General features: G+C 48.8%; 1 protein-coding gene across 3 annotated transcripts in view; it reads left to right on the top strand.

The window, feature by feature from the left end:
* The first annotated feature begins 491 nt into the window (after positions 1 to 491).
* BRINP1 (BMP/retinoic acid inducible neural specific 1) overlaps positions 492 to 17,633 on the top strand; it is an 87,725-nt gene continuing 70,583 nt past the window's right edge. Inside the window, exon 1 of one of the 3 annotated variants that reach the window (XM_069031988.1) lies at positions 492 to 800. The gene's annotated coding sequence lies outside the window, so the exon portion shown is untranslated. Of the gene's footprint in view, positions 801 to 3,262; positions 3,345 to 13,106; positions 13,184 to 17,633 lie in introns of those variants that run through there. The other 2 variants (XM_069031989.1, XM_069031990.1) reach the window with 2 other exon arrangements.

Raw genomic sequence — 17,633 nt, 5'->3', positions numbered from 1 at the left:
CGAGTCCGCAAGGAGAAAATTGAAGGCGTGGGGGTGTAGGAAAAAAAAAATAAATAAAAAATGGATGGGGTCTTCCTGGAATGGCAACCGGCGCCGCTGCAGCCTCCTCCCCAGACCCCCTCTTATTCCCCCTCGGCAGACAAGTTTTTACCCCTCCCGCAGCTCCATCCGACGGCCCTTCCTACTCTCACCCTCCCTTCCCACGGCCCAGGCTCCGTCTGGCCGGAGCTTAAGTCCCTCCTTTTTGCCACCGGCCCCTCCCCTTCTCTAATTATGTACGAAACACTTCTTAGAATAAAATGGCCAAGCTGGGGCTCCGCCCTGCTTTCCTCTTCCCCATTCATCCTCTCCGGCCCGCTCCAAGCCCCTCCCCCGGTGGCAAGCCCAGCCTCTCGCTTCCCTCCTGGAGCTCTTTTCATTTTTATTTCTAACCCCCTCTCCATTCTTCCTGCTGCCTCTGCTCTTTCCCCCGATGGCTACGAACTGAGCAGCAGAAGAGGGGGGGGGGCACAGGAAGGGGGGAAAAAAAGCAAGAAAAAGGGAAAGGAAGAAGGGGAGAAAAGGAATTTTTTTTTTTTTTTTTTTGCTTCTGCCCTTAATGCCCGCGATCTGGATCAAGGAAGGGGATTTTCTGTCTGAGCATGAAAAGGACTGCTAGAGCCCCAGGATTTTCACGCCTGCAGTATCAGCCCCGCACCCAGTATGCGAGCTGGACAGAAAAGCTCTCCCACAAGTTCCTACCGAGCCGAATAAAACCCACGGGCGACCCGATCTCCGCCAGGGAGGGACATTAGCATCAGGTAAGGCGAGCGCTGCGCTGCGGCTGCGGCGCTGCCCCTGCCCGGGGCCGGCTCCCCCGTCCTGCCGCGCGTTGTGTAACGCGCCCGCGGCCCCTCCGCTCCCCCTGCCTGCACCTCCGCCCTGGGCGGCGCGGAGTGACGAGGGGGGATGGACGGCAAAGTCCCGCGGATCCGTTAGCCATTCTGCGTGCCTGGTGCTGAGCGAGGGGCCGAGATTCGCGCACTGGGAAGACTGGGAGCGCTGGTTTTTACTGGGGCGAGACGCAGCCCCCCCGGAGGATGCCCGGCAACTGGGGTTCAGCCCCGACTCGGCTGGGCTGGCGGCGAGGCGGGTATGGCGGTGGGGGTGGGAGACAGCCAGGATCCATCTGTATTCCGGAGTATCGATACATCCCGGAGAAGGGGGGACCGTCCCCAGGGAGATGGTGTCATCTCCACTTAATCCACTGCTCCGCTTTCGCAAGTGACAAGCAAATCGCGGAGGAAAAGGAAAGTCTGTCGCCTCGAATTCCACACTGGGCTGATTGCCTCTACTTCCAGCGGGGATGGGAGACAGCGGCAGAGCCGGGGGAGGGCAGCGATGGCGGGGAGCTGCACCCCACGGTGCTGGAGATGGCTTTTCCCCACTCAGCATTCAGTGCTGCTTGCGAGGCTGGTGTGGAGCATAACTTTGCCTTTTTCCAGTCCTTGGGGAATGGGGGGACGGAGAGCATCTCCATGCCATTGCATCATCCCCGAGGTCCAGTACAGCCTGGGTCTAAAGACTCAGAGACGATCTAGAGAGAGGAGGGGGGTTATAGGTGTGTGTGTTTTGGCTTTGGAGAGTTCCCCCGTGCTGGTACCTGGGAGTGGGTAAGGGGAGGAGGTGTCACTTCTTGGATGCAGTCTCCTCTTCATGGAGGAACCCGGCAGCAGATTAAATGCTGGCAGAATTCGTGTTTGAATTTAGCCGTGTGACTGACATCTGCACTAGGCAGGACAGGAAGGTCCTTCATGCTTTACTCTGGTTGCTCATCTGGCTGCATAATAATAATTTCTTAATGGCAGTAAATCTGCTTTCCTAGGAGCTGTAGAGAAGTATTTGGGAGACAGTGAGAGAAGGAGGGAGTGAGTAAAGAGGCTTTGGTGTAAGGAACATGAAAGATTTAAAAAAAAAAAAAATCCTTATAAAGCAAAAATATCAATCAGCTCTCCTTGTGAGTAGCAGGCAGACAGCCCCGGACTCTCTCCCTCCCACACACCCCAGACAAGCCACCGTGGTCTCCCTGAAGCATGTACACGCCAAGCAATCCAGCACATGCTGTGGAACTCACAGCCCACCCCATGCTCAGCCACAGTACCTCGGGCTCGCTCTCCCGTGGATGCAAACACCTCTCCAAGCTCTGCGGCCCCGCAGTTCCCACACGCTCAGCCACACAGGTGGGACCCACGCACACTGGAACGTGCAGAAATAGCTGCATTGATATTCTTATTATGTAAATCAAACCTTCAGAAGTTCACATGAGCACACACATGCTGTCTTCTTTGCAGGGCTCGCAGTAGGTGGTTTGTTCCTCCAGTGTAGTTTTCTGTCTTGTAGTTGGCTCCTGGCATTGATTTGGGGTTTGTCGGACTCCAAAGCCCTTTTCAACTCAGCAGAAATGCCTACTACGTTTGGTGTGTGTAGGTTTGTTTTATGGCTCTTTGCAGATTCCCAAGACTCTGGAATGATTTCACTACTGGAAAGGCAGATGAGCAGCAGACAGGGAAGCAGGGAAATGGCTGGGGGCGCGGTGGCAATTCCATACCCATCATGCCTTCTCTGATCAAGAGCTGGAGTCTGGGAGCATGGGAAGAGCTCTGCTGGAGTTACATAGCTTTTTAATGTGTGTGAGTGTGTGTGTGAGCAGAACCACACACACATCTATGCTAAAACACACAATGCAAGGCTCCACTTCAATCTTACCCTGGTTCAGAGTAAAATCCTCCCATCCTCAGGGGACAGATACTCCCTTTGCAAGCCCCTTTGGTGAGAAATGACAGAGTAGGCACAGGGGAGATTATGTCACTGGGGTTAGAGGTGTTTAACATCCCCCTCTGACCTTCCTCCTCTTCCCCTCTTTCCATAGGGCCTAGTGAGGAGACAAGCCTCCAAGAGCAGGAATATAATGAGGCCGACTAAAGTCTGTGTTAAAACTTTGGAGAGGAGGAACATATGGTGAATTGGCTTGTTCTAGGTAAAACGTGTCCCAAAGCAAACGACACAGAATGTGTATCTGTTCCCTCCTAGCCACCACTGTTTACTACATTGGAAGTATGTGTAAGGCTGGTGCTAAACACTATGTGGGAATGGGTCTGCCAGCAGACAAGAATCATTGTTGTCTATATGACAGAAATAGTTCAAAGCCAAATCCTCCCATCTTTGCTCAGGCAGGAGCCCCACCACCTTCTCCAGGCGCATTGCTCAGGAGAGCACGGCAGGAACTGACTCCAGAACCAGGGATCCGTGCCCAGCTCCCTGCCCACCTCCAGGAATGGACGTGGATTTCCTTTACCCAGGACTTGGTATTTACAGCTGATGCAGAGATGTTGAGAAAGCAGGAAAAAATTGATCGGGGAGGGGGGGAGGGGGCGGGGAAATCGCTGAAGAACAGAAACGAGGGTGAAGGACTCCCCGAGCACCGCGAGGCAGGGCATTCGGAGGTGGGAAATCAGGGAGGGACCCCCCTGGGAAGGGAGCACACCCCTCGCCCCGCGCAGCCCCGCGCCCCGCTGCGCCAGCGCGGCGGGCGGGCGGTGCCGCCGGGCCCCAGGAGGGGGCGCTGTGGCTCCACGGAGCGCCGGGCGCGGAGCGGCGCGGAGCGGAGCGGGGCTCGTCCTCATCCCTGCGCGCATCCCTGCGCGCATCCCTGCCCGCATCCCTGCGCGCACCCCTGTCCGCACACCTGCCCGCATCCCTGCCCGCATCCCTGCCCGCACCCCTGCGCACACCCCTGTCCGCACCCCTGCCCGCATCCCTGCCCGCACACCTGCCCGCATCCCCGTCCGCACCCCTGCCCGCATCCCCGTCCGCATCCCCGCCCGCATCCCCGGCCGCATTCCGCGGCAGCATCCCCTGTCCGCATTCCCCGGCAGCATCCCCCGCCCGCATCCTCGCCTGCATCCCCTGCCCGCGTCCTCGCCCGCATCCCCTGCCCGCATTCCCAGCCGCGGATAAAGCGGAGGGGCCGGGGCTGGGTGCTCGGTGCCGGCGGGGCTCTGCTCCCGGAGCCCAGGTGCGGCTGGAGGGGTGCGGGCCGCGTCCTCTCGCGACGGAGCCGCGGGGCGAGCGGGAGCCGTGCGGGGAGCCGGCCCGGTGCGCGCAGGGATCGTTCACCCGGTGATAAAATGCAGCTACTTCTGGGACAGAGCCCAGCAGCTTTTCCGTGCCAGCAAATACTACAGGGGAAGTGAAAAATCACTTCATGCATTGGAAGTGCAGAGATGAACTTAGTGAGGCAGAATATAAATTACCCGGGCCGAGGGAGCTTGTGCCCAGTTGTTTGATTTACACCATCCTGCTTGCAAAAGTATCGTGAGATTTTTAACAGCCGTAAGGACCTTGGCCCATTTCCTTCCAGGCCACACAGAGCAACTTTTCAGAAAGGAAGAATATCCACACACACAGACAGATCTGGCCTCTAAACACATCCATGGACCCGCGGCTGGTCCTGCGGTTCTCCCTCATCCCTGGAAGATGGCTGCCAGGATGCCGAGGCTGGCTGAGCAGGATGCCGGGTTAGGGAATGGTGCTGAGCTAAGTCAGGGCAAAACATCTCCCCCCAGCAATGTGTGGTACCCCAGTGTGTTCTTGGGTGCCAGGGAAGGTTTTCCCCTGCTTGCTGTGCCTCTGCATGGCCACGTCCAGCCGACGTGCTGGGCCTGGAGCATGTCAGGCCAGGGCTGCAGCGGGCTCATGGCTGCAGTTGGTGTGGAAAAGGGAAATGTTGTCAAGCAGAGAGACCTGGGGAAGCAAACTGGATATAGCTGCTAGGAACTTCTGTCTGGAGAGAGGATGGGCAGAGCTGGACCAGACAAATGAGGTGACATTCCAAGGGTTTGGAGTAGGCACAGGACAGCTGTTGCTGGCTTGATGAGCTAAGCTATGCAGTGCCAGGGAAGGAAAAGTCCTGACTGGTGGGAGGGAGGAATGGGGGAAAGAGCAGAAATCAGAGGAGCAGCTGATTTAGACTGAGCTGAAGGCTATTGAAGGACTTACGTTTATTTCAGGAATGCTGGATCACATCCCAAGTGGAGGTGGCATAAACTGGGTATATGAACATGTCATTTTGGAAAGAAAACAAGAGTCAGGCCCAGGATTCCCCTGAGCCTGGGCTGGGGAGTTTAACACAATGTTTACAGCCCCCTGCCCAGGGAGCTGTTTTCCTGCAGCCTTGAGGCAGGACCTGCAAGCAGCTTCACAGGAGAAAGATGCTTATTTATTTTTGCTATTTGTTCTTCTGAAATCATGTGTTCTACATCCATTTTATTGTTGCCTGCACAGCGCAGCTGGCAGAGCTCAGCTCTGCACAGAGCTGCTGCTTTGTCCGCTGCAGTGCTGGGTGAGAGTGGGACCCATGTTGGCCCCAGTGGTGGTGGCATGTTTCTGGGTGTTGATCCAGCATTCCCCAGTGCTTGAACTCTCACACACATGATTCCTGGCTCTTGTTCCAGGAACACAACCAGTTGCAGTGGATCACCTCTTCCAGTGGCAATAGGAATAACAGTAAGTCATAGAGGAGTGAATAATTAAACCAGCTTCAGAGGGTGGCCTGCAGAGGAGGATGGAGTGAATTGCCTTTGCCAGACACATGCTGTTATTCACTGTACTGGGGACAGAAATGCTGGACAGAGGTAGAAACTGAGGTGCCAGAAGCACCAGTACAGCTTTGAAGCCCTGGAACAATTCTCTGTGTGTGTGTTAGCAGTGGGCACCATTCGGTGGAGTATTTCCATCACAGAGACATCTTCCCTCCCAGAGAGTCATGAATTACAGCAAAGTCAGCTCAGGGCTGACACACACCAAGCTTGCAAACGAAGCTGTGAGAGGTTCTCACACAGAAGCTCCAGAAAACCAACAAAACCCCAACAATTTGCTCCAGGGCTTTTGGTTGGATATCAAAAGAGAATATAGGAGTAGAGGGAGCTCTCCCTCCCATCTGTTCCCCGTACTCCCAGCTTCCAGTAGAGTAGCTCTGGATCTTGTAGTCTTTTCATGCCTGGGACCTGACAGGAAGCATGTCCTTTACCTGGTATTTAGAGAAGATACATCCTGAAGCCTTACAACAGGTCTTCTTACAGCCTGGACTTTTATATCTTTGCATGTTACAGCTGGAATATGTTGTACAAGCGAGTTCCTGTGAAAAGCTCACAGCCTCTTGCTGTAAATCACTGCAACCTGTCGAAGCCAGGGCTGTTAACTGGCTCTGTGGTGAGTGAGGATCTCTTTCTTAGGCTTTGATTTAAAGTGTGATTTAGATCCCGGCCTGTGCTCTGGACTCCACTGTGGCCATCATGGTTTTGGATGCAGTTTTGGCCAGAAGTCCTGAGTCAGCACAACTGATTCCATTTAGCCATTTCTTTACCCTGCCCTCGCTGCGTGTGTGGCTGTCAGATACATTGCTAACACTGGAGACCTCTGTGGTAATTTATCCTTTCAGCTGTGGATGCTGACTTGCTAAGCAGGGTGGAAGACAGGGAGGGTGAGCTTTAAAACCATCGCCTCATGCAGGCAGCACATTCCAGGTGAGGCTACAGACACCAGAAAAATAAATAAAAGGAGTTTGTGGAAAATTACAAAGAAACTAAAACTAACCAGGGGAGAATGAACAGAAATGAGCTGTCACTCCAGGGAGGAAGCTGGGGATTCAGAGCAGGCAGGAGGACCAGGATGAGCAGGTGTGAATCCTTAGCTAGACTTCTGGGATCAGTGGAACAGATACCAGCAAGGCAGGATGCGGGTGCTGGAGCAGCCAGGCTGCTCTTGGCACGTGGCTGCTCTTCAGGCAGGTGCAGATGGTGAGTGGGTAAACAGAGCCCTCAGACATATGCTGGGGTATGTATATGGCTCTGGGTCCCTCCTGGCTCAGACCACCTCCCTGCCTGGAACAGGAGTGTTATTCCAGCCATTTCCCACACTGCTCCATTCTGGGTGAGGTTTACAGTCAAAATCAAAGGTGTGTTTTGAGGCAGCAGCAAGAGCTTAGGAGGTACAAGCTGAGACCAAAGAATGCCTAAGAAATACCAAGAAAGTCAAAGAAAAGAACTAAGACAGCACAGTGTTTGTGCTAAAATTGTGAACAGAGAGAAGAAAGCAGCAGCAAGGATCCCTGTAACATAGCCTTAAGACCAGCAGCTATTTCTAGAATTGCTTATTGTCATGTCGTCCAAATTCGGAGTTGCTTCTGCAAAACAACTCCAGGCTTTGCTGGTTTTTTTTTTTCTGGAGAATGCTGATAATGTGGTTTATCTGCTATTTCCACTCTCCTAAAAGAGAACTGTAAAGTATTTGAAAATGATGGACCATGTTTTAGTCCAGTGAATAGATAAATCTGGTCAGCCAGGGAAAAGAGACCAGTTAGGATTTTCCCACAATACTTACCTAAAGTAACCAAAGACTGGAAATTTGAGTTCTAGAAATATTTAGATAAAACCCTTTCTGTGCAATTAGAGATACATATGCATCAATCCTTTTATTTGCTGCTTGGGGGGAAGAGTTACGGTGAAAAGACTGATTGGAACTGGAAGTGTTGCTCAGGGAATTTGCTGGAGGATGAGAGATGAAGGAGGGATATATTTTGCTGATGGAGCTGGATTGGGCCTTGTTAAGACTGGAAAAAAGAAAGACATGGATGAGCGCTGTCACTCCTGGGATAACCTTTCAGCTGTGTGGCGACGTGCAAAGTCAGTGGTTGTCTGAGGACTGTCATCTGCAGTGCCAGCTGGAATATCCTGTGTGTGACTATTTCTTTATTGATTCCTTTCATGCTTTGTGTTTTCATAACATTCTGCAGTAATGGAGTAAGTTACGAGTCATCTCTGGAAGTATTTTTTTGGGGGAAGTTTTAGATCTGGTACCACATAATTTCCTTGGGCGTCTCTCAGCTTTCTGTGGGAAAGAGAAGGGGTGAATAACCATATCTCAGTTCTCTCCCCACTTTGTGACGGGATAGATGCCAAAATCACTCCTCTTGTCTCAAAAGCCCTGCTGCTGCTGGATGTGTCACTGAGTGCTCAGATATTGCTCAAAGTTTATCAAACATGGACTTATTTTCACACCTGGGCTCAATTGTCAACTGACCCAGAGCAATCACAACCACAAAGAGCCCAATCCTGCAATTGGAATCGCACGGAGAAATTTTTAATTACAGCCCCATGGACATAATGAAACTGATTTCCAAGATCAAAGCCCAAGCAACAGCAAATCCATACACAGGCTGAGTGCAGAGTGAATCATGTTTATGGTCCATCAGTGTTCAGCTTCTTTGTTCCAAAATGCTGGTCAGGAAGGCAGAAGAAATATTCCCCGGGATATTATAAAGACTAACATATCATCAGAGGGAGAATCAATGGAGATGGATGGCAAATTAGATGGACACTTGAGACATTAAAAGGAAGGATGGAAAATGGAAGTGATATTATAATTGAACCATATTAATACATTTTAAATTGCTTTACAAATATTAACAAGTTAAATAAGGGAAGCCTGGAAATAATAGTTCATCTAGTCTGGGAAAGATGGGAGTGAGAAGGGACATTCAGGTTCCAGTACAAAGGTATATGAAGGTTAAAATGAAAAGTGATCAGAAGCATTTTAACACTTTGATGATACAAGAACAAGAGGACACATCAAAATTAAAGGGCACAACTTTTAAAGCAAATTAAAAGGAAATAGTCCTTTCTTCAGTGTATAGTGAAGGCACACAATTCCCTGCTGCAGGATGTTACTGAGATGAAAGTCCGGATGGATTTGAAGTGTAAAAGGCTACATAACTTTGTAGCAATTAATAGCATTTGCAGCCCTGCAATCTGGGACAATGGTAATCAGGTCTCGGGCTTCAAAGCAAAGGATGACCATCTTCTGTGGTCAGGAAGGACATTTTCTGTCTGCATAAAAAGAACATAATGTGGTTGGCCAGGTGATGTGACTGCCTATGGTCAATCCCGCTGGAAGCTAAGTCAGCAAGAGATTAGCAAATTGCTTCTGTGGGTGCTGGATTAAGGTATTATAAAAAGGTTTTCATCAATGCCAGACAGAATATCAATCCAGCAATCTCTTCTCCTGTGTCAGCTCCCACAAAAGTAATTTCAATGATTAGAGTAGATATTGAAGTAGGACATGAAATGGGTGGTTATAGGTGGCAGCCGTGACCCTGAGCTGCACAGCTCAGTTTCCTCTATCAGAACCGGTATCTGCGGGCTGGTGCAGAGCTGGGATGAGCCTGGAGTCTCCCAGCACCAGGTTCTGTATGGATACAAGCTCCCTGACCCTAAGGGCCTGCTGCCTGGACAGAGGAGGGGGAAAAGAAACAGGGAATGCTGTCACCTCTACTCAGTAGCAGAGGAAATGCAGCACAAGGCTCGGAGATCAGTTCAAATCCTGTCAGTAGAAGCATTTCAGTTTGCAATTTTGCCTTGACAGATTTTCAAAGTAGTTGGTGGCAACGTAGCAGAACATTATAGAAAACAGGACCTTAAATACCGCTGTGGGATAGGAGGAACATTTGGAAAATCAGCCTCCAAGGTGCTGGTAAGATGTCACCTTAAAGAATCAGCCCAAGCTGATGCAAGGAGGCTGCGACAGAGATAAGTGGGTGCATGAAACCTTGAGACTTAACCAAAGCAGCCTGGTAGGAGTGACAGGGTGGACAGAAATCAGCTATGGAGCCATCTCCTCTCCCTGTATTTTCCCCACAGTCCCATCCCCCTGAGGGTCCCAGGGTGACTCCCCCTGTCTGCCTTGTGTTGGGCACAGTCCTGCCTCCTGCCCAGGGTCATCCATTATCACCATGCTGATAGGAGGAAGGAGGAATGTGCCTTTCTCCATAACTTTCCTCTCCCATCAGCCATTCTTTTCCTGCTGCTGAAGACATAGGTTGGGTGAAGAGAAAACAAAGCTGTTGAGTACAGACAGGGAAGTTCAGCTTCAACAGGTGACACTTGCTGATGGCCACTTCTGCAGTGGCCATGAGCATCTCTAGGTGAACAGAGAAGAAACTACTCTCCCCTGGTCAGGTAATACAGCAGTACTTCTTTCAGAAAGGTGGAATGGGTGGGCAGCTGATGGCTGTGAGGAAAACAGATCAATAGATGGGATAAAGTTCTGACAGGTGTGTGACTGGGAGGAGGGAAGGGGGAGCTGAATGGTGGGAACACAAAGTTCACTGCTGGGGCAGGTGTGAATGCTCAGACAAATTGCCACATTGGGACAAACAATTCCTTTGCTTCCTGGATCAAAAACAAGAGAGGGATGTGAGTGGCAGACGTAAATCTGCTAGTGAGGTGTTGTGTAGGTGTGATGATTACTGTGCTCATGGCCTGGGCTGGAAAGGATGGACAAGGGAGTTTTTGTTCTGCAAAATTCATCAGAAAGATGCATGCAAAAAAAAATAGCTATAAGGTAGGATTGCAATTTACCTGCATCATTGGAAGATTGATTTCTGATTAAAGGAGCAAAAAAAGGAGGAGAATAAAACTTTATGAATGGCAAGAATGGGGGTCAGAGGTCTAAAATGGCAGCTGTTAGTATTCTTGAAGGATTGGTTCAAATGGGACTGCAGAGACCAGTGCAAGCTTCTGATTTCCAACCACTTGCATTTAGAAAAGAGAGGGAGACCAGCAGGCTGGCCTCGGTGAAATTCTGCTGGATTTCCCCCAAGAATCAGAATTGTCCCTGCATTTCAAGTACCTGAAAGCCTTAAAACACTGACGAGGCTGAAAGGTGAGGTGAGGGTCAAAAGCGAGAACGGCTGATAGGAATAAGTAGATTGTAGTCTCGGCTGCTTAATTCAGGGATCTGTAATAAAACTGCCCAGTGACAGATAGTGAATAAAAGACTACAGGTATATTATGGTTTACGGAGCACAGGACAGATGTGTCTCTAAGGAGGAGGAGATAAGGAGAGGAAGGCAGCAGCGGACCGGGAGCAGCAGCTGTTTTGGGATGCAGCAGCACTGTGTGAATAAAGCAGCGCTGTAGCAAGATAGTTAATCGTGGTACTGTCACTGACATGTTGTATATGACCTTGAGTAGGTCACTTAGGCTGGGAGCTTTTCAGAAGAGCTTTTTAAATGCATGTGTTTCCATGCACAGGAGCTGAATCCCTTCAGTGCTGCGGCTCTGAGATTCCGGCTCACACAGCGGATGGGAACTACCCAGGGAACTCGGATCCAAGTTTGGCATGAGGGGAAATGTGGATTTTTAAAGAATTCAGCAACCCCTGTACTCATGAAATATAATCCCCCAAAGACTGGTAGTCAGCAGTGCTGTCTCTTTACATTTCCAGTGCTGGGCAAAAGCAGTACTGGTTTGCCTCTGTCTCCCCGCCACCCCAGCAAAATGGCTCCATCTTCACAAATCTGGCCTGAATGAATTTCTCTCCTCATTGCCTAAGATCACTGGCAGAGTTGGCCTTTCACTGGAATAGATAAGGGAAGAAGAACATGCTGACTGCATCTTTTTGCTTCCCTTGCACACAAAAATGAGTATTTTACATACACAAAATATAAAATGGAGTTTGCAAGTGCGCACACACACAGAGACATGTGCATTGTGCTTTAAGAATGCTGAATCAAGGCTGCTGTTTCATATTAATCTTTTTACCAACTTCAGCATTTGCAGTAAATAGCAATTAATGATAAAGCTGCTTGCATTAAATAGAAGAGCAAAAGAGGCTGATAGGTCCTTCCTTACCAGTGGATCCTCCTGCAGTGCTTCTCATTACTTTGTTAAGTTTGAAGACAGACATTTTGTCCGTGGCTGCACTTTTTTTCTCATTGCTGCTCCTCTTAGGCAGCTCTTCTGTAAAGCCCTGACACCAGTGAATGCAGTCCCCAAACCCTCGTGTCTTACACCACAGGGATTCGTAGCCCTTTGATGCTGGGGCATGACCCTCCCTCGGGGGCTGTGGCAGTGGTGAATGGAAGGGCTGGGGACAAACCCGCTCTGCTGCCCTTGCACAGTGTTGCTCTGGTCTCCAGACCTCCATCAGTAACATTTGGAGTCAGGGAAAAGGAAATCAACAGGACAGCTAAGACACACTCTGGATTTTATTTTTAGGTGTAAGTTTAAAATTCCAGGCACTTGAAAGGATATGAGGACTGATTCCCAGCTCAGTCATACAGTATTTTTGTGTTAAGAGACTCAGGATGCATTTTCCATGCCCCACATGCAGAGTGTTCAAGCTTGCAGCATCTGCTGGGACAATGCTGCAGGACTGTGGAAGATGACAATAAACCACTGGAGGATTTGTGCTTGCTCATATTGCCCAACACTGATGTTAATAAAGCGAAATATACCCAGAACTGGGTTATTTCTGAGGGGAAGCTTGTTTCCTCCTGGAGAAACTCCAAGAGCAAACTAATACAGGGAGCTGAGATCTTTGGCAATGTGGAAACATCCAGAGATATTAGATGCTCAATTCCTACACACATACCTAGTTTTCTTTAAATCCTCTGGATACAGGAAGCTGAGCAGCTGCTGCTTCCCTAAATAGCCCTGGGACAAAGACTGCTGTGAGCACGGTCCTGTGCTGGAGAAACCAGACACAAAAATGGGTGCAGACACTGCCTGAGGAGCAGGATCCCTGGAACAGGCTGTTCCCATCCCTGCATGCCTGTGTCTCACTCCGAGTGCTCTTCAGGGGCTTGACTCAGGGATGGCTGATGGAGGGAGCTCTGCTGCTTTTTTTTTTGGCTGTCTTAGGCACTTGGACATCACACGTTCCAATTTTCTGCTGGGACTTTGTGCCTGTTTGGTTCTGTGGTGATTAAAAAAAAACAAACAGAAAGCCAGGAGAAGTGAAAAGGAGGAATTCAGAGAAATAGAGGGTGAAAAGGGATGGTGTCACCATCTTAAAATAAACCAGAAGCATATGGCAATTTCTAATGGAAGAAGTGAATTCACTCTCAGATTATTTCCTGGGAACTTTTCACTCATTTTTGATACAGGGCTTTGCTCATCTATTTTGCTGTAAACCTAATTATTTCATTTTAAGTTCTCTGTTGAATGCAGGTTTAGACTAGAAGAGAGCAAAGGACTCTGAAAGTCATCAGCTTAAGGAACTCACAGAAACTCAGCCTTGCTGAGATCCCTCATGTTGTTATGAAGATCTGACAGACAGTTATTGGAATTCCTGGTAGGAATAGGTGAATAATGATTTCTCTCTCTTTTTTTTTTTTTTTTTCCCATCGGTTTAGTTCTGGAAGAAAAAATGAAGGGAAAAAATTACTTTTAGGTATTTAACTATAATTAGTGTGGTGGAGGAAGAATGAAAAGATTTTATATTTGAGACTAAAAGGAAAAGAGAGTAGAAAATCACTTCAAAACTTAATTTTTTCATAAATGAATAACTTTTTTTTTCATGACCATAGTATTTCCCTTTTGGTTGGTTTATTTTTTTAATCTTTCCTTCTAGATCCACTTTATAAACATCTCATCATGAAGCATTTAAGCTAAGAAATAATGCAGTCGTGTACTTTGATTATTTTAATTTTTTCCTATCCCACTTTTTGACAGTAACTATCTAATGAATTCAATCTGAATTAATAAACATTGGCAGACAATCCCCAAGCACTTTTCTGAGCCTAATTTTAGGATGTGTTAAAAACAATGTCTTGCATCCTTTAGTGCCTATGATTGCAGTTTCCTTTATGCTGCACATGGTTAAAGACAATTCCTACCTCAAATAACAGATACTCAAAGGGTCCAGAGTGATGGGAGATAAAAGGAGAAAGTAAAAAGATCTGTCTGAAGTCAGTCAGGAGCAGAACCATTTAGAGAAGTGTATGGTCTTGACTTCATTCCCTGCTTTCTCACCAGCCTGGGGATTAATTATAAATCTCTTTCTCACCCGTTAGATTTTTCTCATCCTCCTTCTACTCCTGCACTTTCTCATTCACACCTTCAAGTCTTTGCTACTCTTCCTTTAATCCAACTTTCCTGCCTCTCCAATTTTTGTACACTTTCCCGTTTTCTCCTCTGCTCCTCCTGGAGAAGATTGCAAACGAAGTGGCAAGTGTTAATAACACGTCTTGGCTGTGCCTGCTGCGATGGAGAAAGGAGGAGCAAGGGGGGTGAAGGAAAGTTGCAAAGAAGGAGGGAGGGGATGATCTGAACTGATTTCAGACTCTGGGCAAAGGTGCAGGAAGGCAGAGGAAGCCCCTGCACGCTCAGAAACCTCATTGCAATGGGAGCAGAGTCTGAACTGATTGTCTCAGGAGGAGAACATCAACATATCTGCAGGGTGGGACTTGTCTCCTCAGGGATACAGGGGCCAAAGCAAAGACTTCCAGGACTGGGAGGTATGTAAGGGGAACCAGCAGACCTCTGTGCTGTGCTGTGACAGGAGCTCAGACATCCTGCATTTGATTTGTGTGGCTGGGTTTGTGCACAGGGACTTGTGGTGGTGCTGGAGTAAAATCAGCTGTGGGTGTGCACATTCAATGAGACAGGGCTGATGGTGCTCCCTGTGCTGGCAGGGGATCCACAGCCATCTGCTCTGGCTCCACAGGGCCCCACCTGAGCCCGGGATGTCCCTGCACCTCTTGCCGGCTTCCTCGAGTCCTGCAGGATCCCCTGTTTGTCACTGGAGCCTCTGCTGTGTGGTTGCTGGGGAAAATCTGAGCAGAAGCTGTGGTTTTAGGGGTCTGAAGTGTTTAAGGGGTACACAGGAGAGCCCTTGGTTTGGGCTGGCAGCTGCAGCTCCCTGAGGAACACAGGCTAAGCCCACAACAGCTGGTGGGGACAAACTGTGTTGGTCCTATTGGAACAAAGATGTTGTCTAGTCTGCAGGAGGAGAGACGAAACAGAGGTGTAAATTACAGGGAAGTTTCCTTGAGCTGCTCTGGTCTGAGAATGTTATACCAGAAATAAAGTGTCCAAGAATAGCTGCCTGTCATTGTAAACAGTCACATAAGCCATGATAGATAACTTCAGGCTGTGTCTTTGTGAGCACAGCAGAGTCTAAAAACTCTTTTTTCTTTGGAAACTCTTTCCCAACACCTTTGATTTCACAGGGATAAGCCAGCTGTATTTCTGTTCTGCATTTAATTTAACACTCATACAAAATTATGTATCTAGCCAGCTATTTATTATCTAATTTGATGTCTGCAGTTGAGGAAAGACTATTTATCCTTTCCCACAGCAGTGTCTCTTTCTCTGGCAGCTCTGACTAGCTGCTAGGTGCCCTGGGAAATGTCAAGGCAGAATTAATTAGTCATGACCAGCCATGGAGGTGTTTTTCAGATTTGGATTTGGCCAGCTGATTGCACGGGATCTTTCTGGGAGTCAGGCTGTTGAAGACACGTGTGATGCTTGCTCTGGATTGCTTTCAAAGTCACTTTAGGAAGCTGCAGAGGCGTGAAGGATCCATCCAGGGTGAGGAGTTCTAGCAGGAGAATGTGTGCAGGCTGGTGGAGGGGACTGCTCGTGTCCTTTGGCAGGACACCATGGCAGGGAAACTGTAAAGTACCACTCAGCATGTCCTGTCCTTCCCCCAGCCCACAAAGGTGTAAATCTCTCAGCATCCCCGTGGAAGCTTTGTAGGCATTCATTCTGAATGTCTTCCTTGGAGCAGGAGGAGCTGTGATGGCACCTGGCACTTGCCAAACTGGAAGTCACCCCTCGGCCTGCCCACAAGTGATGGCAGCACCAGCCAACTGCACAGGTTGTGCTGAAGCTGTAGTGTTTGCTTTATAAATAGCTCTGAATTCTTGCAGACCTTCTTGCCTGCCTTTGTAGAGCCTGGTCGAGCATGTGCTGTTCTTCCTGGTCAGTGATTTCCTCCTGGCACTGAGGAAAGGTCAAGTGTCCACGCCAATTCTTTTGGATCTGTCAGCAGCCCTCAGTCCCTCTGGCAATGAAGGGCTAATGATTTGCAGTGTCTGGCACGGATGGGCAATATCTCCCTGCAGGAGCATTCCTCCTTTCCAAAGACACTCCACAATGTTAACTTGGAATAATATAGCATTTCCCTCAAGGACTCTTCCAGGGGGTAATTCCTTGCTCAGTTGTACTCTTGCTGTCAGAGAGATGGGGCTCCAATATTACAGATGTGCTGGTGACAAGGGGTAAGGTCAACTTTCAAGTAAATTATCCAGTTTTCAAAATTGATCATCCTCAAACCTCCTTTCCTGCCTTCAACTTGTTCCATTGTTGCCTAACACAGACAAATTGAGGCACTTTGCTCCTTCCCCACCCCAGAGATGAGGCCATATGCACAGAAACGTCAGCTGGGATGGGATGGAGCCATTTGTGGGGCAGGGAGGTGGGAACATCAGCTTTTAATGGAAATCTCAGACTCCAGCAGTGCTCACTATTAGCCAAGAGCTGTAATCCATAGTGACAGGCCAGCTGGAGCACGGGGACACATCCAGGCAGATCTGCATTCAGAGGTGCACTCCTGGCAGCTGCATGGGGGAATTCAGATTTCCAACCATGGAGCCTAGCGCTCCAGGCATGTCCTGTTAAGAGGAAAAGCAGACAGTAAAGCCCCTCTTCCACTGTAAATAAATCTCCAGAAGTTTGGGATGCTTCTTTTTATTCCCACTTCACAAACACAGCTCTCCCTGGGAGAGGTGGTGAGGACTGATCCCTCTCTCTGAGGGTGCTGAGCCTTCCATGGGAATGAGCAGCCCTTAGCATGTGTTGGGACTTCCTTTAATCCTGTTGAAAGGGAGGAGAGGGAAGGAGAATGGTCGTGCATGGCCATGCTCTGCTATCTCTCCATCACCATCCCACACAGCCTCGCTGGGTCCTGCCTCTCTCCACATTTAGAATGGGCTCTGTGTCCTCCAACCATCCAGCACTGCCTCCGTCTCTTACCGAACCCGTGGCTGCACAGGGGACCTTGGGGACATTTTCCTCCCTTAAAAGAGGAATCGATGGAGTTTCCTCGTTGCAGGCTCAGCTCCGTGCTGCTGTTCTTGCCTTCCCTTTTGCCACTTGCTTTGCCCTTCTTTTCAACCCACTTTTCCCACCACCTACACAGAGGTGGCAGCAGAAATTCACAGGGAGCGATTCCCCTCTGCTACACAGGGAGGAGCAGACATGTGGTTTCAAACGAGCAAAAAAAAAAAAAAATCAGGTAGACTTCCAGGAAGGAGGTGGAATATATCTCTTAAAAGTACATAAGTGGTTTGAAAGACAAAGGCCCCAGGTGGTCAGTGATATTCAGATTTTTAAATCCCTGATGCTTATGAAAACATTGCATACAAATTCTGCTCTGGGAAAACCTGCATTTTCTTCTTCTTCTTTTTTTTTTTTTTTTTTCTTTAACAAGTAGAGAAGTTGGTTTTCTGGTGTCCAGAGGGGAGAGGAGCTGTACTATGCTGTCATTGACAGAGCTGCTTGGAAAATGAGCAATTTCCTTGGGAAATTCCTGCCTTTTGATACTTGGTTGGTTTTTTTTTAAACTTCAATGTGAAAGAAAACCATGATCCCACACGGCTCTTATGACCTAAAAATTTAAAAGCAATAATAATTTGAGATCATAGATATCTTCTGTTCCTGTGGTGCTGAAGCACTAAGATACTGTGGGAAATATTTAGCACTGTATGATAATACATAAAATAAACAGCACCAAATGTTTTATGCAAT

The sequence above is a fragment of the Aphelocoma coerulescens genome, chromosome 17 (assembly GCF_041296385.1).
Source record: "Aphelocoma coerulescens isolate FSJ_1873_10779 chromosome 17, UR_Acoe_1.0, whole genome shotgun sequence".
In the NCBI taxonomy this organism is placed as follows: Eukaryota; Metazoa; Chordata; class Aves; order Passeriformes; family Corvidae; genus Aphelocoma; species Aphelocoma coerulescens.
This window is presented reverse-complemented; position numbering and strand designations above follow the sequence as displayed.